Raw genomic sequence first — 16689 nt, forward strand, 5'->3', positions numbered from 1 at the left:
GGTCCTGGTGGTTCTCGGGAGCCTGTTCCCCGCTGTGGCCCATGATGACAATGCTTGTCTCGAAGGGAAGGAGTGAGTCCAGTGCTGTCTCTCTGACTCTGCGCTTCACTCGCATGGTTGTCTGTTATGCATGGAAGGTGAAATAAGTACTGTTTCAAACTAAGATTTTTCTTCAGGCTCAGTGTGAATTTCTTCCATTAAAAAGAGCAGGTGCGGGGCCAGCCCGGTGGCTCAGGCGGTTGGAGCTCCATGCTCCTAACTCTGAAGGCTGCCGGTCCGATTCCCACATGGACCAGTGGGCTCTCAACTACAAGGCTGGCGGTTCAATTCCTCGAGTCCCACAAGGGATGGTGGGCAGCGCCCCCTGCAACTAAGATTGAACACTGCACCTTGAGCTGAGCTGCCGCTGAGCTCCCGGATGGCTCAGTTGGTTGGAGCGTGTCCTCTCAACGACAAAGTTGCCGGTTTGACTCCCGCAAGGGATGGTGGGCTGCACCCCCTGCAACTAGCAACGGCAACTGGACCTGGAGCTGAGCTGTGCCCTCCACAACTAAGACTGAAAGGACAACAACTGTAAGCTGAACAGCACCCTCCACAACTAAGATTGAAAGGACAACAACTTGACTTGGAAAAAAAAAAAAAAAGGCCTGGAAATACACACTGTTCCCCTTCCCCAATAAAATCTTTAAAAAAAAAAAAAAAAGAAAGAAAAAAGAGCAGGCGCGGCCCTCACCTGCTCCCTTCAGACCACATGTGCATTCGCCGCCTGTCTGTCACCCTGCTCTGCCCTCCACCCTGAGCTGCTCCAAGTTTCTGACTCCGGTCCCTAACGGAGCCTGTGACCAGCTGCCTGCCTGGCATCTTTGTCTGGATCAGGGGGAGGCCCCTGTCAGGGTGGGGTACTTCCCCTAACCTCGAACAGTTCTCCTGGCTGGTTGAGTCATTCAAACAACATACAGCAAATTAGCAGGAGAAAAATCAAATTTTAATAGGTGCGTATGGGGAATGCACATAAGCATGAAAATTCCAAAGACAGGCAAACATGGGCGTATGTGTCATTTTGGACAGAGGAGAAGGGGGTGGGGAACGGGGTCTTAGATTTCAGAAGTGAGTATGGGCAATTTTACAGATAGCCGAGAGGTGCCAAGTTCCCGCCAGGCAACCCAGGGCAGTGGTGGGGCGTCCGGCTGACAGGCCCCTGCCTGGACGCTTCTTGTCTCTGCTAGTTTGAAAATGCTTCAGGTGATTGTGCTAAGGTTCCCTATCTGAGGCAGATGTTTCTATCTGAATCTCTCAGAAGGAAAGGGGGAGGTAAAAAAACAAAAAACCTCTTCCTGAGTTTGTTGGGCTTTAATTGATTTCTGCTCAAAATGACCTGCATGTCAGGCTGGCATGTTCTGGACAACCCCCCACATAACAGAAAACACAACCGTGAGACTCAGGTGGGGCTCTGGCCCTCTCCTCCCATTCCTGCCCCTTTCCCAGCCCAGTGACCTTGCGATGGTGAGTGCACCGAGCGGTGCGGATTGGAAGCCCTGCTCTCAGGGCTGCTGTCCGGGTCCTGCTCTGTGCCCTGTGGTTCGCATCCTGCGTCTTGCAGGCCAGTGACTTGGCCTTTTGTGCCTCCGTTTCCTCATCTGTCACTTGGAGCCCGTACGTGATAGCATTCCCTGCACTGGACTGTCGAGGCTTGAGTTTCTGCGTAGAAAGGTCTAGAATAGTAGCTGGCTCCTAGGATGCCCTTGCAGAGTGTCAGCTGCAGCTGTGTACCCTCAGAGCCGCGGAAGATTCGGGGTCTCCAGGGAGACTGCGGTCCCCGTGGGGAAACGAGGACTTGGTGTGTGGACGTTGGCACGCTTGCCTTGAGGAATGGGAGGGGCAGAGGGCTTGGTGGAGGAAGGAAGCAGCAGGCGCGCTGGGGCCGCTCGGAGCACAGGCGTTGCCACAGCCTGGCTGCGGGGGGGCTGCTTGTCCCGGCCGACGCTGTGGAGTCAGTGGTCGTGAGCGAGCGGGTGGTTCCGGTGGGCCTCTGCGTCCCCGCACGTTGGTTCCTCGTGCGCAAGCTGGGTGCTTGGGGTAGGGGGCCGGTGAGCGACTGGCTGGACTGGAGGAGGAAGTCGAGATCCAGCTGGCAGAGTTGGAATTCTGGGAGCAGCCGGATGGAGGGGTGGCGGTCAGAAAGCTGTTGAAGTAGCTTGGGCTTGAAGCAGCCTGGGCGTGACCACCTGTGGGCGAGAAGGAGGAGAGAAATGTGAGTGGAGGAGCCCACACCTGCCAGGGCCCTTGTGCGGTCTCCCTCGTGGACCGCCTGGGGGCCTGAGTGCCGGTCTGCTGGGGCCATAGCTGCTGGGGCCGCTAGAGTCCTGCCTGGCTGCCAGTCTGAGCGCCAGGGCGCCAGCTGTCCCAGCTGAGTGGCCTCGGCCCAGCTGCAAGCCTGCTGCATTTGAAGAGGGTGGCGTGGTGACCGGTGGCACAGTGAACATTTATGTATGGCCTAATGTTTTTCTTGCTAGACTTACCAGATGCCCAAAAGAATAACCTCTGTAGCCAAATGCATAAATAATTTTCATACTTGTGCTTAACTGCCTTTAACTGGTTGTTCAACCAGCTAGGCCAGCAGGCCGGCATCCTGGCCGTGGGACGGTTCCCTGGAAGGGATTTGGAAATCCAGACACAGTACGAAGGAAGCATCAATGGGGCCGGCCCTTGGGGCTTGGAGGGCCTTGGAGGAAGGCGGCCAGGGGAGGTGGTCCTGGTCGGGGGACCGTGGGGGCGGGCGGCTGGGGGGGTACGAAGCCCGCTGTCCTTGCCCTGCGTGCAGGTTGTTCCCTCATGAAAACCCCGTTATGCATCCAGGTGACATCACCTGTCAGGCCGTCAGGGCAGCTGAGTCACGATGCTGTAAATTATATCTGCAAGGAAGCGTTTGTTAGCTGTGCTTATGTCTCCTCCCTGTTAAAATTAGTCGTGAAGAAAAAGCGAGGTGAGTGGATTTTCTGTGTGTCTGTGACAGGCTTCCTGCCGGCCCGCGGGCCTTGGTCCCATGATCGTCATGCTCTTTGTGTGTGATTTGCAGCGGCAGGAGTTCTGTTCATACCCTGCCATGGTGCTCACGTCCGTGGGATCGCGCTCTGCGCCTGCCTGATGCTCTGTCCAGGGCTGAGAGAAATACTAACTGACGCAGAGCCCTGCCAGAGTCACAACATGGAGTCAGCACCAACTGTCACTTTAGCTTGGCTGGTTTTACGGTTGGCGTGGTGGTTTGTCAAGGGCGGCTACTTCTGCTTCCCCGATAGTTGGACTTAACAGAGGGAAGTGTGGACGAGAGAAGAAGTGGGATTGAGGGGGCTGCTAGGCCTTCCCAGGGGAGTTTCTGGCCCCTGCAGGGGCCGAGCTGCTGTGGCTCAGGCTGCATGTGAGCGGGCGGGCGGGCGGTCAGATGCAGGCAGCCCACTCTGCTGCTGCATGTGCCTCGATGGCAAACTTGCCTGGGAACTGTCACCGTGGTTCTGCGTACACTCCCTTGTCCTGGTAAGGACTGCAGGTGACGTAGGGAACATGCCAAGAGGTACAAGTAGGACATTTGCAGGTCTGCATGCTGACCTCGCTCTGGTGAGGCCCCCTTCAGGCTGGGAGCTCCTGGGGGCACAGAGGGAGGGGCCCCCTAAAGGCTGGCCCACAGCCTGTGCCCAAACCACCATAGTTCCTCTTCTGTTCCCAAGTCCTCTGTTTCTAGCAGGGAGATGGGGGGTGGGGGGGAAGAGGAATCATGTGCTCAGACCCCCTCCTCCCCGGGGGCTGGGAGGGGGCACAGATGCAGGAGCTCTCGGGCCTGTCTCCCTTGGGCTTTTTTGAGGCAGAGCTCACCCAGGAGATGGGGGGCGGCTCCCCCATGGGTAGGGGCTGACCCAAGGCCCCCTCACTAGTTCTAGAAGCACTGAGGGTGGTCAGTGCTTCTTCAGATGGTTTAGCGTCTTCAGAGATTCTCTGGGAAAGAGTGAAGTCTCCTGTTTATAGACATGCTGGGCCGGGGAGCTGCTGCTCCCTGAGGGGTCGGCCGTGGGAAGTGTGTGTAGATCCTGCTGCTGGCTGCTCCTCCCTCTGCCTTTTCACCATTTTGCACCACCCGCTGCCACGGGCTTCCTGCCACCGGCTTGTGTCTGCCTCTCCATCTGTCTTGTTGGGCAGTTTTCCCACCTGGGGTCTGCACGTTGGGATATGTCTTAAAGTGGACCCCAGTGCGCTGACCAGAGTGCAGGTCTCCCAGGAATTCTCAGGGGGGTCTGTGTGAGGCAGGGTGCCTCGATGGGACGTGGCCCCGGGAGTGTGTGTCACGTGTTCAGTGTGGGTCCTTCTGCAGAAGAAGGGGACCCGCTGTGGCCTGGGCCGAGCTCGTCACCCTGCACTGGGATTTAGGGAAGGTTTGGTGAAGGTTAAGCAGATGCGTGTAGCTGGAGGAAAAGTGGGGAGCTGCTAGTATTCACGCGCAAGCAAGGGTCAGTGCGGTGCGAGCTTGTGGGCTCGGTTCAGGTATTGAGTGAAAGCTTGGGAGATGCCATGACCCAGGGAAGGCTGTGGGGACGTCGAGTGTGGTCATTGTTTCGTGGCTGCTGGAGGACCACGTAGTGGAGGCAAGAACAGGTGCTACCTTTGCACTCACGGGGCCACTGTGGGGTGCTGCAGGGGGAGCTGTCCCGGGGTGCTGGGAGCCCCACTTGGGCGGACCCTGAGCCGCACTCTCAGCCCATTTCTGGTGCTCGCAGGCCTTCGCAGGATGTCTGTTCTCTGGGAGTAGGCCTCGCTGGGGGCTTGGGGCGCTGGTGGACAGACGCTTGAGACCCCACAGCTCAGTGGGCAGCTGTTGTCTCTGGGGTGAGGAGGGGCTGGCACCCAGGAGGACCCACCAAGGGAGCGAGAAGCTTCCTGCACCCCGGCCTCTTCACTGGGCTTAGACAATCGTGACCAGTGTGCTATTGGATTAGGCTTTTTATCCCCCAGGAGAGCTCTGCTATAATCAAATAAACAGACTCGAGTTACTTTGGGCCACTGGCCAAACGAGAAATATTTTGGATCTGGTGACCTTTTTCTTTGGGTCACCATTCACAGTAGAAGGTTTTGACCCGTATTCCATTTCAGAAGAGGAGAAACAGCTTATTTTTCAGAGGCGCAAATAAGGAAAAGAATGAAGCATCTTGGAGCCTGTCTCCAGAGGCTCCCCCGGGAGGAACGTTTTTACAGACACCAGCCGTCTTCCCAGCTCCAGCCAACTTTCCGTCCCGAGTGGCAGGGTGTGCCTGCCCGGCCCCTCCGCTCACTGCCTGGGGTCAGGCCTCTGCCCGCTCGTGCAGCACACCTGCCCCCCGGGTCCTGAGCCGGAGGTGTCCTCGGGGCTTGCGGATGTGTGGGGGCAGCGCTCCCAAACCTCACGTTTCTCGATGAATTGCAGAAGGGCACCAGCGTTGTTGAATTTCAGGGCAAAGTGCTCCCAGGTGCCGTTCAAAGCAGAGGTGAAAAGTGTTCCTCAACCCTTTTTAAAGCAAGTCCGTGTACACAGATCAACATAAAGATGGCCCGTGTCTGACCTTTCAGTCCTGTTAAGTGACCTGTGCCTTCAAAGAGCATATTTGTGATTTTGCAGCCAAAACCACTGCTTAGAACCCCATTCCTGGGCTCTGGTTTACTGAAGTGCTTGTGCAACCCTGGTGCGGGGAGCTGACTTCTCCGGCACCCACCGGCTCAGGGCCCTCCAGACTGGAGCGCCAGCAGGGCCTGGCTGTGCCTGCGCTGCCACCTTCACGCTGCAGGGCAGTGGCTGCAGGAAAACCCCGGAAGCTTTGCCCTTGGGGAGCTGAAAGCCGACTGAACTCAGTCCGTTAGGTGCCCTTGGCCTGGTGGGCGCCCTGGGACAGCCCTAAAAGTGGAGGCAGAGTTGGAGCTGGCGCTGACACTGGAGTTTCTGGAGAGGATGGGACATTCGAGGGTGCAGTGTCAGGGGCTCTCTCATTTCATTTGTCTTCCTTCTGCCTCCCGTTTCCGCGTGTCCAGGGCGCTGGACTGGAAGCTGTAGACCGGCTGAGAGGGAGTCTTCTCTGGACACGGGCTGGCTTAGGGGCCGCTGCCGCTGGCTTCCCCGCCCAGAGGAGCACGGAGTGCCCTCAGCTTTCCCCGCACAGGGCCCCTCGGTGCCTCGGGGGCGCCTTAGCCTCGCTCCCCTTGAAAGGCTTTGCACCAGCTCAGAAGGGGGGTGTCGTTTGATGGTGAGGGTGGGGGGTCCAGTAGTGTGCCTTATGACAAGTTGTGGATGCAGCAAACTGTAAGACAGCAGACATTCCAGGGGTGGTTGGGGTGGTTTTATGAAGCCTCTCTACCTGCGGCCTTGGCCAGAACACCTGCTGGCCACCTGGCACTGGGCCTACGGCGGAGGCCGGCTGGCAGATCTGCTTGGTCTCCCTGTGCCAGGCCCCACCCTGCTGGACTGTGCAGACCCTGCTCTGCCACCTCTAATTCTAGTCTCATCCAGCTCGTTCCACTTCTAGGCGCCCAGAGAAGACTTGGCGATCTGATCCATTTCTCTGCAAGGTTTTCTGTAGGCAGCTTAGGGACCTTGTTTCAAGTGTATTACAAAGTAACTAAGAGAATGTTGAGCCAGGCTACTTTGTGTCAAAAGGCCGTGTGAAGGAGAACAGAAGGGCACATGGTACGGGAAGAACGGGAGGAGGAGGGCCCGAGGAGTTGAGGTCCCTGAGCCTCGTCTTGAGGGACCCTGCCTGAGCCTGACTTCCCCACTTGTGACTCGGGAGGCTGCACTGGCAGTCCCTTGGGTCCCTTCATCTGTTGGCTCAGAAAAGCCTGAGCTGGTCACTTGCTGGGGAAGCCTTCCATGTCACCTGTGCTGTGGCTGGCTTTGTTCTCAGTTTGCTTCCAGTTCCTGTGGAGTTGCAAGCCATTGTATTCAGTGTAAAAAGATCCCCCAGGTGATGTTAAGGGCAAGTGACATCTGGAGTGGTCGTGAGAATTGGCAACGCAGACCTGCTGCTCGCCCACTCAGCCTGGCCCTTTGGGGGTGGCTGCCGATGGCAGGTCCCTGGACGTGGGCAGTTGGCCGGCTCTGCTCCCTGTGCTGCAGTGGCCACCCAGGCTCCCTCACCGTCTGTCAAGAAGTTAAGTTTAAATCAGATTTAAGCTGCAGTGTTTCTTGTTCTTGTTCGTCCCAACAATTATCTTACGATCTCTCCTTTTAATTAACTCCGTTTTCCAGTTGTTTTTGTCTGCCGCGCTGAGTTGTTTGTTGATTGCCTGGCACTGTGCCCCCATCAGGAGGCAGAGCTGCAGCCCTGCCCTCTAGGCCGGGAGGCCCGGGTAGGTAGAGGGCTGGTGGGGCCCGGCCCAGGGCAGTGGCTCCAGGACCAGGACGGGGTCAGCGGGAGCAGCTGCAGCCCAGCCAGCCCTGTGCCTGCCCTCCGGTGGCGCTGTTCTCTCTTTTTCTGGAAACTGCTTCTTTGGCAGCTTTCACTTCTCCCGTAGGCAAGTCCCGAGCTAATATTTATCCTGCAAAGTATCTTAAAAATGCTGGAGGGCAAGTATTTGTGGAGAACTTTGTCAATCTTTGAAAAAGAGTTATTGTTGCCTTGATAAACTGAGGCGCTGCTTACAACAGGCAGATTGTGTGTGAACTTGCAGCCTTTAGCTCAGCAGTTAGTTTTTGTTAACAGGTGGACTTGTTTCTGCTGTTCTGGTAAAGAGGCCTTTATCCCCGTGGTATTTGTTTGTTACTGGCTATTGTTGGGCGTGAGCTGGGGGAGGGGAGAGCTGGCCACTGAGCTGGTCTGTACGAGACTTTCGGGTATTACTCATTTTATGATTGGCAGCCTTTTCAGGAACGTGGACTTCTGTCCTGGGAGCCCTACCTTTTTATGAATCTCCCTTTAAAACTGGAGCTGCCTCTTTCCTGAGGGAAAACTGGCCTCACTATGGAAGGAAACGGAGTGTGACTAACAACAAGAAAGTGGGGTAGGTCGGGGATGTCGTCTGTGTGTGGTTAGGAGATTTCGGGTCTAAAGGAGAGCAACACTGACAGTGAACTTACTCCTTTAAAAAAAAAAGTAAAAACCGTTCCTGAGAGCGTTACTTTTCAGAAAGAGGAGCTACTTCCTGGATCTTCTCCAGAACCCGTTCCCTCTAGCTGGCAGCCCCCTTGCAGATCGTATCGGGTGGGGTGGGCTGCGGGCAGAGCTAGTGGCCTGGCCGGAAGTGCTCCCATGTTCATTAGTACTTAGCAAGTGGTGAGGCCGGCAGGTGTGGGCACCGGTGCCAGCAAAGTCAGAGCCCTGCACGACGTCTCCAGGGACAGGCGCGGGGAGGCCCAGAGAGGGAGGTCTGGAAGCACGTTCAACTTGACCAAGGCGGAGGGAGTCCTGGGCATGTCCTGGGGTGGGGAGGGCGGCCGAGGGGACGAGGAGGGCTGCCCTGGGGGTGGTCAGTGTTCTCGGACCCTGATCAAACAGGTCAGAGTGGCCCCTGCCTGAGCACCGGCACCCAGCAGCCAGCAGCGCCCGCACCCAGTTCTGGGTGCCTGTGGAGTCGTGTTTGTGTTCTGTTGAGACCTTAGTCAGGGGCCCCGCACTTCCTCCTGGGTCACCTGACTCTGTTCTGCTGACTTCGCTGTTGCTCTGCTCTCTCTGCCTGCCTGCCTGTCTCCCTCCTGACGAATGCTCTGAGCTGGGCGTGTGGTCAGTGCTCTGAGCCGCCGGTGGTCACGGTGGGGCCAGGAGGCAGTGTGTGCCGTGTCTTCCTGCTGTCCCTTGGTGATTGGCTGAATCGTTTTGGAGATGTACTGGGTTCCTGAGGCGAAAAACCCCACTTGTTTGCTAACATGACTTTCCAGGTCATTTTCTAGATATGTCCCTCATGTTACATTTATTTACTTTTTATCATGGTGAAATAAACCTAACATAAAATTTCCCATTTTAACCATTTCTGAGGGCACAATGCAGTGGCATTAAACACGTTCACACTATTGTGTAATTATCACCATTATCTCTAGAACCTTTTTAGCTCCCCAAATGGAAACTCTGTTCCCTTTGCCTTTGGTGTTTTGTTGGTTTTTGTTTGTTTGTTTGTTTTTTTAAGGAGGGCACAGCTCACAGTGGCCCATGCGGGGATCAAACCGGCAACCTTGGTGCTACCAGCACCACGCTCTTAACCAACTGAGCTAACCGGCCACCCCTTCCCTTTGTTTTCAAGCATCTGAAAACTCCTCATAACTGGTTGGCACTGTGTGTTCATATGTTTTGTGACAGTTGCCCAGACATTGAAAGCACGTGCTGTCTGGTATCAGGACTGTGGGAACGTGAGGCCCCGTGCGTGCCCACCTGAGATGCCAAGGTGTGTGCAGGGACGGAGTATGGCTGATGCTTGGATAGAAAGTGCAGTGACTTCCAAGTCAATTGCCATTTGTTTCCAGTGGAAGTAAAATCTAACCCATTTTAATGCCATTCGTTTTAGCACCTGGGTTGTCTGTAATAGCACGTTCGGGTCACACTGGCATGTCACGTGTTTGCAGGTCACTGTGTCTGTGTGTGTTTGGGCCAGGGTAGCGTGGCTTTAATTACTTTCCTAGGTTTTAAACACTTGTGCTTCGCCTCGTGAACTTTTGTCCAGCTTAATGGCAAGGTGTCACTCTTGGGGGGAAGTCAGTGGTCATTCTGAGTGTTTGTGGTCTTACCTGCGGCTTCCTGCTCACGTCCACATCCAGCCATTGACTTGCACCGGTGGTTGGCCCCAGGTGAGCTGCTGGAGGCAGCTTGCTGGCTCCTGGAATGGTGCGAGGAGAGAGATGTGGCCACGGGGCTGGCTGTGTGTGGATCGCACGGGCTGGTGTGGGGGGTCGTTTGGTAGAGAGCGGCGTGTGCTCTTCTGACATGTTGGAACTGTCTGACCCTTCTGGAGCTCACGTGGATTACAGGTGCCGGGGAATTCTGGCTCCTTCCCTGGCTCGGGCTCATTTTCCCTGGTTGGTGCTGTGTTCTCAGCGCTGGCTGGAAGCAGCATGCTTCTGCTGGCTCACAGCCGGGAATCTGATCCTGGAGGCCAGTGCTTACGCCTGGGGCATCAGCACCCATGGATTAATGAGTTGGAAAGGCGCCTGTTGGTGTTTTCAGCTGAGAAACCCAAGTGAGGCTTTTGGCGTTGGGAGTCCAGGCCCCCGGCCGAGTGGGGCAACTTAACGCCACACGGTGCTGACCTTGGTGCAGGCCGTCTGTCTGTCTTGTCCCTGGGCCCGGAGGAAGAGTGTGGTTGCTCCTCTTCCTCCTGGATGGGCTCTGTGCCTGGCAGTTGAGGCCGAGCGTGAGTTACCCCTGTGTGCCCAGCACTGTGGAAGAGTGCGGGGTGGACAGAGCGAGTGGCGGGGCAGCCGAGGGCGGCCGTTTGGCTTCAGTTCAGTGGGGAGAAGGCTAAATAAAGCAGAGCGAAATCTGAGCTACAGGAGGGGCGGGAGGCACCGGTGAATGGAAACTCCTTCACTGCCATGGAGCTGGAGGAGACGCCCAGTGAAGCCCCACACAGTGGGGGTGCGTGGGGTGCAGGGCGAAAAGGGGTCGGGAGGGGTGTAGAGCCGTCACTGACCCTTGAATGCTGAGGTCGGATTGGGGAAGGCTTTGATGGTTCTCGGTTACCAGCTTCGTGTCTGTCCCAACTAAGTGGATCTGCCAGTAGCCCAGTGAATGCACAGGTGGCTTTCAGACCTGCCATCTCCACCCCCACCCCGCATTCACCCCTCTCAGGGGCTGCCTGGCTTGGAAAGCCTCTGTTGGCACTGTCTAGGCTAATGAGATTCAACCTCCTTATTGAAAAACACTCCTGAGTGTCATACCACATACCAAGACTTATGTGATGTTTGGGTCACCTGAAAATCTATTTTTAAAGGTAATTTACTGTTTAACTAAAAACAAATGTTAGATCATATAGAAGCAGAAAATATAATTACAGATCACTCAGTGATAACACCATTTTCTCTTTATGCATATTTAAAAATCAACGCAAAACTTAATATCATAACGTGTGCCTGATTTATAACCTGCCTTTTGCACTTAATACCAGATATATTTCCACGTCCACACTGCATGGCTTCACGTGTGGAGCTGCCGCACTTTATTTAACAGATGTCCTTAGGATGCTCCAGGTCCCTAGTGGTACTTTCCAGACGTCACCTCACTGATACAGAGCATCCCTGCGTCTGTTTTCTTCCAGAAGGTTCCAGAGAGTGGAACTGCAGGATGAAAGGTGCCACGTGCGTTATGTTTGGTCTCATCCGCAGTTCCTGCCCCCCCCCCCAACCCTTGGAATGTCCTAAGTGTAGCGAATGATGAAGGTGTCTTTTGTTACGCTAATGAGGTGATGTTTGGAAAGCACCCAAGGGTGGGGGCTGGTTGCCAGGGGAACCACCCATGTGGTTGGAGGGTTGGAAGTTTAGTCCTCCTCTCCCCCAAGCTCCAGCGAGGGGAGAGGGGCTGGAGAAGTTCATTTGCTAATGGCCAACGACTTGGTCCTGACCAGCCTCCATGACAACCCAGGAGGGCAGCTCCTTGGTCCTTGGAACCAGACCGCTTCCATGTCCCTGTGCCACCGTGTGGGTCCCCAAGCTCGTGGAGGACAGAGGCTCCTTTGTTAGGGACCTGCCCTGTGTATCTCTCCATCTGGCTGCTGATTTGTATCCTTTAATATCCTTCGTAATGAATCAGTAATCTACTGAGTAAATGGGTTTTCCTGAATTCTGTGAGCTGTTCTAGCAAATGACTTGAGCCCGAGGAGGGGGTCCTAAGAACCTCTCTGATCCACAGCCAGTGGGTCAGAGGCACATGTAGGAACCTGGGCTTGCAGGTGGCCTCTGAAGTGGAGAGTGGCCTTGTGGCTGGGCCTTTTACCTCTGGAACCTGATTCTGTCTCCGGGATGGATGTGTCAGAATTGAGTTGAATTCTTGGCTGCCCTGCTGATGTCCGAGAGAGGAAGCCTCCACACACGATGGAGTTGGGCCTGGGAACCCTTTTTTAACAGGGAATGCACATTTTCAGGCCTTTGATACATGTTGAAAGGATCCCCGTTTTTAAGAAGTAATTTTTGGCAGCGCAAGGACTGTTACAGTTCAGTCCATGGAATGATAATAATCCTTGTATTGAACATGGAAGTTACTTCAGTGCCAAACTCCGTGTGTTCACAGAAAATCAGGGACCTCCCGGTTAAGGGCTTACTCCTCTCTGTAGAGGTGGAGGAGAGATTCTGTGGGTTTATAGTCTCACAGCTCCCCACACGCTTCTGGAAGAGTTGTCCTCTCCTGCTCCCAGCCACTTGCCTGAGTTGACAGGAATGGGGGCCTGAGGAGGACCACGGCTCCTCCATGGGGACTGTCCTGGGACCGCTGTTTCCTTGTGGTGAAGCTTCCTGTGAGTGACGGAAGGGGTCCATGGGACAGGAGGGGCCTCGGAAGCACGCACAGACTTCACCGGCCGCTGCCCTGGGGCCTGAGACCCCGTTTTTGTGCTCAGCGAGGCCACGCTGCACGTGTGACACATCCCACCTCTGCATGGCTGACCTGCCACCTGAGCTTCAGGTGTGTGAGGAGGTGAATGGACACTGGCTTTTGTTGTTGTTTTTGTGGTCTTAGAAAGTAAGAATAAATTTAACCCCAGGCCAAAGCCACATGTAAGTTCTCTTCGTTCACCAAAAAAAAACACATTTTTTTTTTAAACTTTATTTTAAGTGTGTTTGTCCAGGACCCATCATCTCCAAGTCAAGTAGTTGTTTCAATCTAGTTGTGGAGGGCGCAGCTCACAGTGGCCCATGTGGGGATCAAACCAGCAACCTTGTTGTTAAGAGCACCGCCCTCTAACCAACTGGGCTAACAGGCTGCCCCTCACCAAAATTTTTTTAAAAACAGTTTTTATTTTGTCATTTCTCAAATATATTTCATGTTTCCCCTCTTTAAAAACATCGGTGTTTTGTTTACCTGACACGTGACCATAATTTGGACAATTCCATATCGTTAGGCAGTAGTTTCCCGTTTTCCTTTTGCACTGGATCCTTTTTGCCTTAGGATAAATTCAGAATCTGGAATGTGTTTCGCTTTGATTTTACACGTAAATACATCGAAAGGTGTCATTACGTCTTGGCAGTCTTGAGTGGCATTCCTTAAGCCTTCCCCTGTCTTTCTTGATTGTATTTAAGTAGCGCAGCATGAGGAATTTTTATTTTTTAGTGCGATTTGGTTGTGACGAGTATCTTTAGGCAGCTTACGACCTGACCTCCCTCTTTCTCCCCCACATCATGGGTGACAGACTGCGTGTATTGGTACCTGGCCTTGCGCCTAGATGGAGTAATTAGACGTTCCGAGAAGCGCTAGTTTAGCCTGGAACGTTGGCAGTGGTCGCTCGTTTGGCTTTCCAGGTCTATCCTGAAGCCTAGTTTCCCTGGCGGCCGGCGTTCAGGAGCTGCGCAGTGTACTTGCGTTCTTCTGGTTTCCATGGCAGCCCCAGCTTCGTTCGGCCTCGAGTGGCTTCAGCTAGCAATCAGCGCTGGAACATTTAGAAGGAGGGGAGGAAAAAAATAAGCCTCATTGCTTTTTAATTAAAAAACAAAACCGCCTTCCTGCTCAGCTGATTATGCGAATCAAGGAAAACCACACAAAGGTCAGAGGTAAAAAGTGAAGTGAGCAAGTTTTTCTGTGTTTGAACAGAATGCAGGTAGCAGAGGATATTTCCTTCGGGGGCAGTTTGTCCTGTTTCAGCGTCATTTCCTCCTAAATGAGCTCCTGTTAGGTGCTTTCTGAGTGTTGGTTCTCTGCTGTTCTCCTTCCTATTTTGGTAACTTTTAGGAGAAGATGAAGGACTCTGTTTAAAAAGGAGCGTGACTTCAGTCCAAATGCCTTGCCCCCCACATTTTAGGAAGTACTTTGTACGATCCAGTGTTAAAAATATTTACTGTTGTACCAGCTGTCACCAGTTTGCCGATTTGGCCTCAATACACCACTCTACTTATTTTGGTCTGGCATCGTGCTTTTTGGACGGTGCAGAGTGGCCGCGGCCCCGGGGAGGAGGGCAGGTGTTGGTGTGGCATGCGAAACTGTCCGTTGGTGTTGGTGTCTGTGCAGGAGGGGTAGGAAGAGTGCTGGGGCTCACACACAGCCCAGGTGGTGCTGTCTGGTGCAGGGGCGCCGGGCCTTCCCCGGCTCCTTCGGGAGTGGTCTGGCTGTCTGCTCCCATGTAATTCACCCCACTGTCTCGCTGTATGTTACCGTTCTACGAGATGTTCTCAGCGGCTGCGCAGGTCTGCCAGCGTGGGAACCTGCAGCCGAGCCCTGTCCTGATGGCCCAAGGGATTCCTGGGTCGGTCCCGTGCCTGTGTTGGCAATTCGGGTGTTTTCCTTTGCAGATAGAAAGGTGGCTTCTGGAACTGGGTGCGCTGGCCAAGGCAGACTAGGCCCTGTGCGTGGGCAGCCTGCATCTTGTACTTGGCCGGTTGCCTCAGCAACTGGAAGGGCGGTGTCCTGGACGCCTCTCGGTACTGCTCTGGGGGCTGTGCTCCCCGATGCGTCTCCTGCCCAGGGTGCATGGCTAGTGCAGTGTGCTGGGCACAGCCCGAGTGGGCGCCTGGGTTTGTCCTGCCAGGTGGACCCTTTGCGGGGCCTCCAGCTGAGTGAGTGCAGCACCGGAGATGACTTCACCCGACCTTCTAGGTGCATCCCATCATGCTCTCTGCCTGCCCTGGGGGTCATGGTCTTGCAGGGCCGGGGAGGACAAGTACAGCCACGGTGGCCTCTGGAGGGGCAGTGGGAACCGGAGGTGGTCCTCCCCTGCTGTGGGGTGAGGGGACAGGAAGCCCCGGGCTGGCGGGAGGCCTTTGGGATCCCCGATTCACCACAGAGAAAACCGGCCCCTCCAAGGTCTCCCAGCTGCCAGGACAAGTTCACTGGACTGTGCTGGTGTCAGGGCCCAGGCAGCGAGACCCCACAGGCAGGCAGGCAGGTGATGGTTTGGAGCAAAGCACCTGGAAGCCTGGCTGGGCGGTGTTTCGTGCCGCAGGAGCCCAGGTCATACCCTGAGAGCCACTGGACTTCAGGCTCAGTTTCTATTAAAATGTAGTAATTCCTGAAAAATCCCACATGGGTATGAAATTGTGAGCTGCTGGAGGGTGTGGTGACTTTAAAAGTAGTTCTTAAGTAGAGTAACATCATCTCCACTGTTCACTAGTATTGACACTCTGGTTTCTGCCTCCTCAGAAGAAGGAAAAGGGATCTTCTTTGAGCTCTGTGATCACCTTGCTCCTCTCGCAACGGGAGGGAGCTCTAAAAGCTGGCTTTCCGTTTTGAATGCAGTGATTATGGGTTAGCGCGGTCCTGTTTCACCGTCATTCAGTCGTTTGTTTAAAGCCATCTGGGCGCCTGCACTGGCTACGTGCTGGACATGCCTGGTGGTCCAAACACCTCCCGCCCTCGGCGCGTGGTCAGCGAGTGGAGTGGACAGGACGGGCAGCTGCTGTGTGCCTCCTGTGGGAAGCACCTTCTCCCTTTGCCAGGGTGAGAAAAAGGCAGACGCACTGGTGTTGGGTGATGGGGCCTGAAAGAAAGTACAGAGCCCGGGTCACCTTGGAGAACTCCAGGCTCCCAGGTCTTGAGAAGCTGGCTCTGAGTTTCTCTGGTGGATGGGGGAGCAACGAGGACGGGAGCAGACGCATGTACGTGAGGGGCTGAGTCGCACGGTGGGTGTGGGGTGCCCTGCTGTGAGTGCTGTGACCAGGGCCTCCTACGGGAGCCGCAGCCTGGCTCTGGATGAGGCCCAGTGTAGGAGGGCCAAGGAGGAGACTCCCCACCCCACCAGAGGTCTTTCCATGGGGGAGGGCCAGGGCGCAGGCCTGGGCTGTGTCGTGAACAGGAGAGAAGTCAGGAGAAGGAGCCGCTCCTGCTTTTTACCCTGCTAGGAGTCCAGGGGGAAATGCTTTAATTAGGCTGACTCGTCACAGCAGAGCAATGTTTCATCCCCTCACCCCTGGGCCCCTTTCCACGTCTCCTGACCCAGTATGTTAATGCTCGGAGTAGTTGATACACACGTGCTCTCTTACACGCGTACACACAATCACAGGCACGTCCCTCCCCCACCCCCCCCGACACCAAGTTCTCAGCAAACTGATCAGAAGGAGTGCAAATCAGGAGGACAGCGATCTGACAGATGCTGTTTGCTTTCTGAAGTGTCCTTGACCGTGTCTTGTGACGCAAACACACAAAGGCTGGGTTATTAAAGACCTGAGTTAGCGTTGAGCTCTGGGTCCTTTTGTCTAGAGCAGCGGCATCCTGGCCAGACGGGGACACTTGAGGAAAAAGGGCCACAGGTTAACAGGCACCCAGGGGAACCCTTGCAGTCGGGACTCAGACGTGGAACCAGCACGTGCGTCTGCAGTGAGTGGGAGTGAGTGGTAGGGCAGCCTGCCGGCCCCTCCCACGGCTCTGGCTCGTGGGCCAGCTTGGAGCCCAGGAACATGCGCTTTTAAACGTTCCCGTGGCTGTCCTGCTTCAGACTGGTTCACACCCAGTCCATTTGGCTGCCGTAGCAGAAAGCCACCGACTTACAAACAGGAGGCATTACTTCTCACACTTCTGGAGATTAGCAAGTCCGAGATCAAGGGGCCGGCAGATTCACCAG

At 55.1% G+C, this 16689-nt stretch overlaps 1 protein-coding gene across 7 annotated transcripts in view; it reads left to right on the plus strand.

Moving 5' to 3' along the window:
* The window catches only part of SLC45A4 (solute carrier family 45 member 4), a 69399-nt gene that overhangs the window by 14298 nt on the left and 38412 nt on the right, over positions 1–16689 (plus strand). For 2 of the 7 annotated variants that reach the window (XM_074317025.1, XM_074317028.1), the window contains exon 1: positions 1125–2251. The exons of 3 other annotated variants lie outside the window; for them this stretch is intronic. The gene's annotated coding sequence lies outside the window, so the exon portion shown is untranslated. Of the gene's footprint in view, positions 1–1124; positions 2252–7815; positions 8011–16689 lie in introns of those variants that run through there. 2 more of the 7 variants (XM_074317024.1, XM_074317027.1) reach the window with 1 other exon arrangement.

The sequence above is a fragment of the Rhinolophus sinicus genome, linkage group LG12 (genome assembly GCF_036562045.2).
Source record: "Rhinolophus sinicus isolate RSC01 linkage group LG12, ASM3656204v1, whole genome shotgun sequence".
NCBI lineage: Eukaryota > Metazoa > Chordata > Mammalia > Chiroptera > Rhinolophidae > Rhinolophus > Rhinolophus sinicus.